A 10,491-nucleotide genomic window follows, 5' to 3' on the forward strand; every position below is an offset into this window, starting at 1 on the left:
TGACCTTATCCATAGGAGAAAAATGGAAAGGCCACGTGTAGTTGGTGTTTTAAGTAACAAGTGATTTATTTAAACTGCTGCGCACCAGGTGACCAGTCAAAGCTGATCTGCCAAGTGTGACTTTGGCACAGTTTTTATATTCTCAGATGATAAGATTGCACAGAAACTTGACTAACAGTAAAATGTGGTCTTGCTTACAGAATGGAGTTCAAACAGAAAAAAAAATGCTCATCCACAAGTCTAATTTCCTTATGGCCAGTTCTCACGGTGCGACCTGAAGCAAGATGTCACCCGAGTGAAGTGGTCGTGGTCCAGCACGAGTTCCGCACGATAAAGAGTTCCCACGATAAAGAGTTCCCACGGTACTCGGCATTTCTGTTATTTGTGCGAGTGACTTGTCCGTCTCCCGATCTTTCCCGTTAATCTTGAATGAACATCGTGGACTGTAGTGTTGTTAATCACGTGGCACAAATGATGTTACTTTTTTTCACACACTATATTGGTTTTTTCACCCGAGCTCTTTAATGAGCTGAAGAATAATCTGTTTTTTTTTAGACAAATGTTGTTTGGTGTGATGCACCTTCTCTCAATATGTGCAAGAAGTCGTCTTTTTATTTTGTCAAATAGGAATAAAGACTGTGTCTCACATTGACCGTGATGATTGTCTTATTTTATTATCTACTGAGAGGTGAAACTTTCAGTCTGAAGAAGGCTCTCGACCCGAAACGCCACCCGTTCCTTCTCTCCAGAGATGCTGCCTGTCCCGCTGAGTTGCTCCAAGCAACTGGTGTCTATCTTCAAAGGACTGACCACCGGGCTGGATGTCGGGGCTGGCGTGTTGCGTTTCACAGACCGAACTGTCCAATTAATAGTAACAGATGGGCACTCCCTCTCAACCACATTCTCTTGCCTTCTCCCCATAATCTCCTGACAGCCGCACTATTCAGGAATGTATCTATCTCTGCCCCTATTCTTCACCCTTTTGACAGTAGTTTTGTTTTATTGGAGACGCGGGAGACAGAGGATGCTGGAATACTGAGCAAAACACGAAGTGCTGGAGGAACTTGGTGCATTTGTGTTTAAGAAGGAACTGCAGATGCTGGAAAATCGAAGGTACGCAATAATGCTGGAGAAACTCAGCGGGTGCAGCAGCATCTATGGAACGAAGGAAATATTTCCTTCGTTCCATAGATGCTGCTGCACCCGCTGAGTTTCTCCAGCATTTGTGTGTGGGGGTGGGAGTTGGGGGTAGGGGGGGGGGAGGGGAGAGATAAGGCAGCCTGAAGAAAGGGTCGCATGTCCATTTCCCTCCGTAGATGCTGCCTGGCCCGCGGAGTTCCTCCAGTCTTAGAAACTGCTTTAGACAAAAAGAGACACAAACTGCTGGAGTAAAATAGCTCAGCAAGTGAGGTACCTGAACACTCAAAAATGTAAAAGAATGAAAATGTGATTATTTCACCTCCCTTCAACTATTTTGTGTTTCAGCATGAGAGGGATTATAACATTAGAGACATTCATCTTGTAGTGATGTGTTAATGAAGAATTGCAGACATCAATCTGATAGTAAAAAATATATTTATTTAACAATGAGGTAAAACAAGCACTGACAATCAAACTGCTCAGTTACTCACCGTTCGCAGGAGTTCCCACGGTACCCGCAAGAGTTATTACGGATATCGCACGGGCCACTGCGTTCATACAATGTTGCAACGCTCACCAAAAAGTGCTCAAGGCACTCTTGGGGAAATTCAAAAATGTTTGAATTTTCTCCCGACCTTACCAAGTCACACGACTACCTGCCGTTAGCGCCACGGAGGTCCTCGGTGGTCCACGAATGCCGTACTGCTATCGCAGAAGGTTCCCACGATGTTAAATCTTGTTAAGTCTTGCTTCAGGTCGCACAGTGAGAAAGCCCTTTTAGGACTCGACCCAATGTTCTGTTACAACGATGGGTGCACGCTGCAACATAATCAATGAAGTTCCTGAAACTTGGGTGTCATCACTGCTGCATTCATGTCTGTATGTTGTGGCTTTCTCTGAGGGTCCCTGTCATCACATTAGCACAATGCACATCCTTATTTACTAGTTATTAGCCCTCACTATTCTTTCCCCTACAACATTATCTATGTCCCCCATTATTTTATATACCTCTCTAAGGTCGCTCCTCAATCTCCTGCACTTCAGGGAAAAAAGCCCCAGCCTATCCATCCTCACAAATGTTTTCTGCACCCATTTAGAGTCATGGAGTGATACAGAGCGGAAATAGGCCCTTCGGCCCAACTAGCCTACACCGGCCAACATGTCCCAGCTACATTAATCCCACCTGCCTGCCGTTTGGTCCATATCCCTCCAAACCTGTTCTATCCATCTACCGGTCTAACTGTTTCTTAAATGTTGGGATAGTCCCAACCTCAACTACCTCCTCTGGCAGCTTGTTCCATACATCCACCACCCTTTGTGTGAAATAATTACCCCTCCGTTTCCTATTAAATCTTTTCACCTTCAACCCATGTCCTCTGCTCCTTAATTCACATACTCTGGGCAAGAGACTGTGCATCTACCTGATCTATTCCTCTCATGATTTTACTTCAGAGTCACGTGAGTGACTACGTGAAGAACCCGCTCAGTGCGCAGGCGCGGCATTACGATAGCAGTGCAACAGCGGCAGCGGGAGTTAGGCGCTCCCGTAACAGAATGAAACGGACCGTCAGGTGAGTACCCTGAGGTCGGGTTTCTTTTACAGGGGAGCCCCTTTTTCTGCTTGTGTTTTACAGGCAGAGAAAAAGGCTCTGGAACAAAACTGTCCCCCGTTCGAGGAGGAACGGCTTCCGTCGGGATGGGGGGCAGCAACAGGCGGTAGGAGCGACCCGGTGTTCCGCAATTCCCCGACACCGTGCCGAGCCCAGCCCGATAGCGGGCTGGATGTATAGCCACCCGAAGAGGCATCTGGCAGGTGTTCCCGATTTGGGACGGGACGTCTCTCCACCCGCACGGGGGGAGAGAGAGCCGCCTGAGCCGCTGGAGCGGCTCTCGGAGCAGGTGCCTGCGAGACGCACTGCTAGAGGGGCGCTCTCGCTACTACAAGGCACAAAAGCTCTAGAAGAAGGCGGTAGGAACATTTACCGGGCGCACCGCTATCCCCACACCGAGCCGAGGCCAGTCCCGCTAGTGCCTGAGCTGCGGGCTGGATGTTCAGCCATCCGAAGAGGCATCCGGCCGGTGGCTTCCGACTTGTCGGAGGGGACGTCTCTCCACCCGCATGGGAGAGAGACAGCCGCCTGAGCCGCTGGAGCGGCTCCTGGAGCAGGAGCTCCTGCGAGACACGCTACGTGAGGGGCAGTCTCGCTGGAGGGTTCAGGCATACCCTCCACAGTGCCTAGGCATTGCCCATCGCTTCCTCCTTAGTGTGGTTAGCTTTGGGGTGACCAGTGGCTGGGCTGGTCATGAAGAGGGGTCACTGGCTGAACAATATCGGGAGTATGCTTGAGGTACAGGATCAGGAAGAGCTGCTGGGTGTGGCCGCTATGTGGCTCCACCACTAGCGAGATGGCTTTTCAGTCTCAACTGATGGCCAGCTTACTACCTGTCTTTTCCAAAAAACCTCTCCAAGACAGGTAGCCATGAGGCGTTGGTTTTATCACGCCTCCCCTAAATTGCATTTACTCAAAGTGCCCGCCATTATTGGGGGATACATTGAGCAGCGCATTTAACCTAAATATTTTAAAAATGCATTTGGTACCCTGACGTCGGCTATCATGTCCACCTGCTCATTCCAGAAGGGCAGGGTAGTATGGCAAAACACCTGACCCTACTGTTCAACGGTATACCTCATAACTTCTCAAATGAACTCACAAACCTGCCCTCAATCTATGAAATTAACAGAACTATGAGAACGCCGAACTCACAAGCACAGATCCTGCTACCTGGCACTTACCAAACCAGTCCTAAAAAACTGGACGAAGTGTTCAAACTATTCGGCACAAGAGGGCAGAGTCTGGAATGAGCACCACACTAAACCAGACAGCAGTACCTCTACGTGTCCACCAGGTGCGTCTGCCTCATGGTACTGGTGAAAGCTCGGGGCCTGCATGCCAAACCCGTAGCATTTTAGGCCATGGCCCAGAGCAGGCCCCAGGGAAAATGGGCCACCCCCCAACAAACATCGTCCCTACAAGAACAAGGAACCAGAAACCGAAGAAAACAACAATGAAGACAGATAAGTATGGTTCCTACCATCACATAAAGGTTAAGGGTTGTACTAACAAGGGGTGGCTGAATCACGCCTGGTTAGGAAGCTATCACTCTTGGTAGTTATATACCAAAAAATAAATACAAGGGGAATAGAATTAATATCTTGCCACCAATTCAGCAAGCACCCCAAGGGGTCTACCCTCCCACGATGGTGAATGTCGCACCATCGTTGATAAACCACTTGAGTATTTCACCAGGTATACCCATTCATGGGATTTGTAACTACTACCATGGATCCAAGGATACTTTATGGTAGACATCGACCTTGAAGATGCACACTATTCAGTACCTTCTCATATAAGTTTCGGATATACCGCAATTACCTGGACGGAGTAACCATGATGAGCGTTGCGGCATTTAAGTCAAAGTTATCCAGAATCAACTAGCCCTGACACTTAGAAACATTCCGTCATGGCATGTCTATATATTAACGACAAACTATCCTTGGATACAGCTTTAGAAGCATCGCTTCTCGGCCTTTTGGCTAAGATCAAGTGTAGTATCTGTTCTTATCAGTTTAATAATCTGATACGTCCCTTATCTAGGGACCATATATTGAATTGAATTTTGGAACAGGGAGATGGAATAGGGGCTTGCTCCGTCCACTCCACGCATCGACCCAGTATTGCAGTGCCTCTGGGAACGGTGCACAAAATATATATCCAGATATTTACGTTGACCATCCACAACTTTGTTATCTGGTATTCATTAAGACTATCAGTCATGGTGCATTAACCACCAATCAACTACGTGGCAAAGTAATTGGGATATAGCAGCATTACCAGCTACTGAACTTTGTACCTTTCCTCTGAGCTGAGATACTAGTGTTCAAAACTATCTCCATACCTGTAATATGGGGGCAAATGGATTAATCTGTAGTGCTATCATGGAATTTATCGGCAGGAAGGATTGTGGTTGTACACTTCCACCTGTTTTGAGTAACATCTTATGTGTCCTGATGTGTTACTGAGCTTGTAATACTTAATGCCAATATGAATTGACTTAAACATGTTATATATTAACTTACTTAATTCTAGTGAAGCATTTGTTCAGTAATCCACCAAATTTGCATGTTCGTTTATAAGATAACAACATCACAGTGGTGGCATATACCAAACCACTTGGGCGGAGAACATCGATATTAGGTGACAATTTATTAACAATTGGAAACCGTATGTCGTCAAACATGTTTGACCATCAGTAACTCACCTATCAGGTGAGCTAAATACTGTAAACATACATTTAAACCAAAAATATTTGCTGAAATTACTAAGCAATATGGACACCAGATATCGATTCCTTATATCCAATTAAATCACCACGTACTAACTTACGTCACATGAAACCAATCTCAAGGCAGCGGCAATGGAGACATTCCCGCGTATTGAGGGGTGGGGGGAACCTAATCTCTATGTTTTCCTTTCCTTCTACCTCTTCAATAGGTACTACGGCTTCATCAGTCGGGTACTACGCAAATTACAGTGGACCAAGTCCACAAGCATGGTTCCCAGTGATCCTCGACATGGTCATTAAAAGATTTGCAGAATTGGGAAGACCATTGCTGTGCTTGGATCAGCAGCACTATCAACCTGATGACAGCATTCCGTCGCATATCCTAGGGAACATACCTGAGGAGCATCAAGAAATGGTACACTGTTTTCCAAAACAGGAATTACACATTCAACTATAACAAAAACTGTACTGGAGCTCCTGGCAGGTCTTCACCACAATGAAGGACATGTTCTGTCAGCCTACTCAACTTGGGTACCGCTCACTGGTGATCAGATACAGGAGAGGTATATCAATCCATTCCCCAGAAATAGGTACACCCAAATTGGGATGTCAGTGAAATCCTGACATACCTTAGGGGATGATCACCAGCCAGGTCACTCACCCTGGAACAGCCTACCCTGAAGATGGACATGCTGGTGGCCTTACATCAACACAAAGAGCCAGCTCTCCCATCTACTGCGATGGGACAACATGGTTATAACACCAGATAGTGTCACATGCCCATTCAAGGGTTGGCCAAACAGAACAGACCAGAAACATCAGGTCCAGTCATGAAATTCCGGGCATACCCACCTGAACCACGTTTTATGTGTCATGACCCACTTAGAGATCGACACAATAAGGAATACCGAGGGAGAGGAAAAAGCCTTATGGGTCAGCCACAGGAAACCTCATGGTCGGGTGACGAGCTAAACTATCTCTAGTGGCTCAAGCAGGTACTGGGAGTTGCTGGAGTAAATACTAACGTGTATAAAATCTTATTCCACCAGCACAGCTTCCACGTCAGTAACTAAGAGGATGGACGAGCCTATGGACCACATCCTGGCTACTGCAGGGTGGTCTAGGGAGTATACGTTCCAAACTTTTATAACAAACCACTGACAGAACCTGTATCGTTTGCAGAAAAAGAATCTGCAAAAAATATATAATTTAAGCCCGGGGGAGCAATTGGTCTTGTTGTTGTTAATAACACCATTATTGTTTTTACAAACAGATTCATGGTTGATTACGATAACATACTTCCTCCCTCGAATAACTTCGGCAACGAGTGAAGTATGAACTGTTACACGGTTTGAAATCACAGAGCTTTGAAGTCTTCACGTAGTCACTCACGTGACTCCGAAGTAAAATAGTAAGATTAAACGAGAACTTACCAGTTTGAAGTTTGATCTGTATTTTATGAGGAGTTACGATGAGGGATTACGTGCCCTCCGCTCCCACCCTCATTATATGGATCAAACTAATAAATTGATGTCTCCTTATCTTTACTATGTTTACTTCAAATAACTGTGTCTATCTGTGATTCCACACCGCTGTTTGGAAGTATGCCGTGCCTGCGCACTGAGCGGGTTCTTCACGTAATCCCTCATCGTAACTCCTCATAAAATACAGATCAAACTTCAAACTGGTAAGTTCTCGTTTAATCTTACTATTTTATACACCTCAATAAGATCACCCCTCATCCTCCTGCGTTCCATGGAATAGGGACCCAGCCTGCTCAACCTCTCCCTGTAGCTCAGATCCTCTAGCCCTGGCAACATCCTCGTAAATCTTCTCTGAACACTTTCCAGCTTGACAACTTATTTCCTTTAACATGGTGCACAGAAATGAACACAATACTCTCAATGTGGCCTCACCAACGTCTTATACAACTGCAACATGACCTCCCAACTACTATACTCAATACTCTGTGTTTAAAAAGGAACTGCAGATGCTGGAAAATCGAAGGTACACATAAGTGCTGGAGAAACTCAGCGGGTGCAGCAGCATCTATGGAGCGAAGGAGAGAGGAGGTTGTGAAACTGTCTCCGGAGGGAGGAGGAGAACTTCTTCAAAGTAGGCATACCTTGAGGAGATTTCGCAGTGGAGTAGACAAAGTGTGAGAGGAGGTTGTCTGAAGAAGGGTTTCGGCCCGTTGCCTATCTCCTTCGCAACATAGATGCTGCTGCACCTGCTGAGTTTCTCCAGCATTTTTGTATACTCAATACTCTGACTGATGAAGGCCAATGTGCCAAACTCCTTTTTGATTACCCCATCATCCTGCGACTCCACTTTCAAGGAACCATGCACCTGCACTCCTATATCCCTCTGCTCTACAACATTCCCCAGAGCCCTGTCATCCACTGTGTGGGTCCTGCCCATGTTAGACTTCCCAAAATGCAACACCTCACATTTCTCTGCATTAAATTCCATCAACCATTCCTCAGCCCATCTGGCCAATCGATCCAGATCCTGCTGCAATTTCTTTACCTCCGTCTTCACCATCTGCATAACCACCCACTTTTGTATCATCTGCATGTATTTGTATTATGTATTTTTCAGCTTAATGGCATCTTTCTTATAGCTAGGTGACACAAACGGCAAAAAATACTCCGTGTGGAATCATCAGCGACTTGTATAGTTGTATTGAATTAATTAATTAATTAATTTATTTTAATATTAAATTTATTTTTTATTGGAGGGGAAAAAAAAATTACAGCACATCTGACTTATGGCATTACATTTCCCTCCATTTTGTTTTTTATAAATAATAATAACAAAATAACCCTAACCCACCCTCCCTAAACGTATCACGATGTCCCAGCTCTTGTACTGATGAAGGCAAATGTCCCAAATGCCTTCCTCGTCACCCTGTCTGCATGTACCAATGGACGTACCCCTTGGTCACTCTGTTCTGCACCACTCTCCAGGGCTTTGCCGTTCTCTGTGTTTTAAAGCCCCTATTGATCCCCAAAGAAAATAAATCTGCCCTCAGGATAGAGTTGTGGAAACTGATGAGTACCAAAAAAAAATCCTTCAGCTCATTTGAACCTACAGAGAATTCGGAGAATTCCAGCTAACCTCGGATCAGTGTATTAATTGGGTTTTGTGATAAACATTAAATGCACTGAAAGGCCAGACTGCCGTTTAAGTGGTGTAAGTTTGACTCTGTTATGCAAGCACTGGCATGTTCAGTATTTGTTCCAGAAATTCACAACATTGCGCTTTTCCTCATAAGATAGTCCTTTCATCCCGGCAATTAATCAATTGAATCTGCTTTGAACTTTTCATAATTTCAAAAATAAACTTCATTTGTAATTTTAAAAAGTATATGCAAAACAATAGCAACACAAAACCTTTAATACATTCTTTAGACTGTACTTTAGACTTTAGAGATACAGCATGGAAACAGGCCCTTCGGCCCACCGAGTCTGCGCTGATCAGCGATCACCCCACTCACTAGCACTATCCTACACACCAGGGAAATTTACAATTGACAAAAGCCAATTAACCTACAAACCCGTACACCAGTGGAATGTGGCGGGAAACCGTAGTTTGTATGTTCGGTCACACTGAAAATACAACCTCTGTACTGACAGCTTCCACTGTTAGGATCGAACCTGGGCCTTTGGCACTGTCAGGCATTGTGTGCTCCACCTCTCATTGATCACCGTTGCCGTTTGCATATCTTTTATTCATTTGTTCCTTCTATACCTTCTATGTACCTTCTATATCTCTCGTTTCCCTCTCCCATGTCTCTCAATCTGAATGAGATATCAGAGAAAATGTGTAGGAAAGCATTGCAGATGCCAGTTTAAGTTGACGATAGACACAAAATGCTGGAGTAACTCAGCGGGACAGGCAGCATCTCTGGAGGGAAGGAATGGGTGACTTTTCGGATTGAGACCCTTCTTCAGACTGATGTCAGGGGAGTGGGTGGTACAGAGATAAAATGTAGTTGGAGAAAGTAAGACTAGTGGGAGAACTGGGAGATGCTGCCTGTCCTGTCCCGCTGAGTTACTCCAGCATTTTATGTCCATCTTTGAGTTGTCAGAGATGCTGCCTGACCCGCTGAGTTACTTTGTCTGAGTTACTTTTTGTCTAAACCATCCAATAGTTGGTTCCACATCGTATTATTCTAAGAGTGCCGTGAATACATTCTGTGAGCTTATTCTCCAGGTTACATTTGCCGATTTAATTTATCCAACTCATATGAAGATTAAAGTCCCTCATGATCATGGCAGAATCTCTTGCAATGCTGCTACTATCTCTTGATTAATGCTCAGTTCCACCCTTTTATTTAGAAGTATAATAAATGTCTCCCTTGCTCTTGGCCAACTCCACCCAAACCAATTCCATATCTTGACCTTCTGAGCCAAGATTATTCCTCAGGACTGATCTCATCTTTGACTAACAGAGCCCCACAGCTTATCCTTCTGAAATGTCAACTACCCCGGAATATTTAGCTCTCTGTCTTGTACACATCGCAAGCACATCTCTCCAATGAGAATGATTTTAATCGCTACCATTAATATATCTTTATTACTGGAAATTATTGTATGCATTCAGCCTTTAACTTTTCCTTATTTTGGCTCTATTTCCGCCTTCTATTGATAAACACTGTCGCTTCCTGTCACACTCTCTGATATAAACCCCTTTCATTACCTTACGTGATAAAGGCCAAAGGTGGTGAGTTGGTTACCCTTTCAATGTGTTTGCCACCCATTCTCCTGGTCATTCCCAGGACAACTTGATACTCCTCCAGGCTAAATCTGCCCATCGTACATGGAATTCACGATTCAACTGTAAAGATTTATGATCCAGTAATAAAATAATTTAGTTTAGTTCAGTTTAGTTTAGAGATACAGCGGGGAACAGCTGAGTCTGCGCCGACCAGCGATCGCCGCACATTAACGCTATCCTACACACGCGAGGGGCAATTTACATTTATACCAAGCCTACAAACCT

General features: G+C 44.9%; 1 non-coding gene across 1 annotated transcript; it reads left to right on the forward strand.

Moving 5' to 3' along the window:
- Positions 1–4,715: 4,715 nt before the first annotated feature.
- LOC116970585 lies at positions 4,716–4,907 on the forward strand. Its single transcript, XR_004411204.1, has one exon. It is a non-coding gene; the product is annotated as a U2 spliceosomal RNA (small nuclear RNA).
- Positions 4,908–10,491: the final 5,584 nt, after the last annotated feature.

Source organism: Amblyraja radiata, chromosome 2, assembly GCF_010909765.2.
Source record: "Amblyraja radiata isolate CabotCenter1 chromosome 2, sAmbRad1.1.pri, whole genome shotgun sequence".
Taxonomy (NCBI): Eukaryota; Metazoa; Chordata; class Chondrichthyes; order Rajiformes; family Rajidae; genus Amblyraja; species Amblyraja radiata.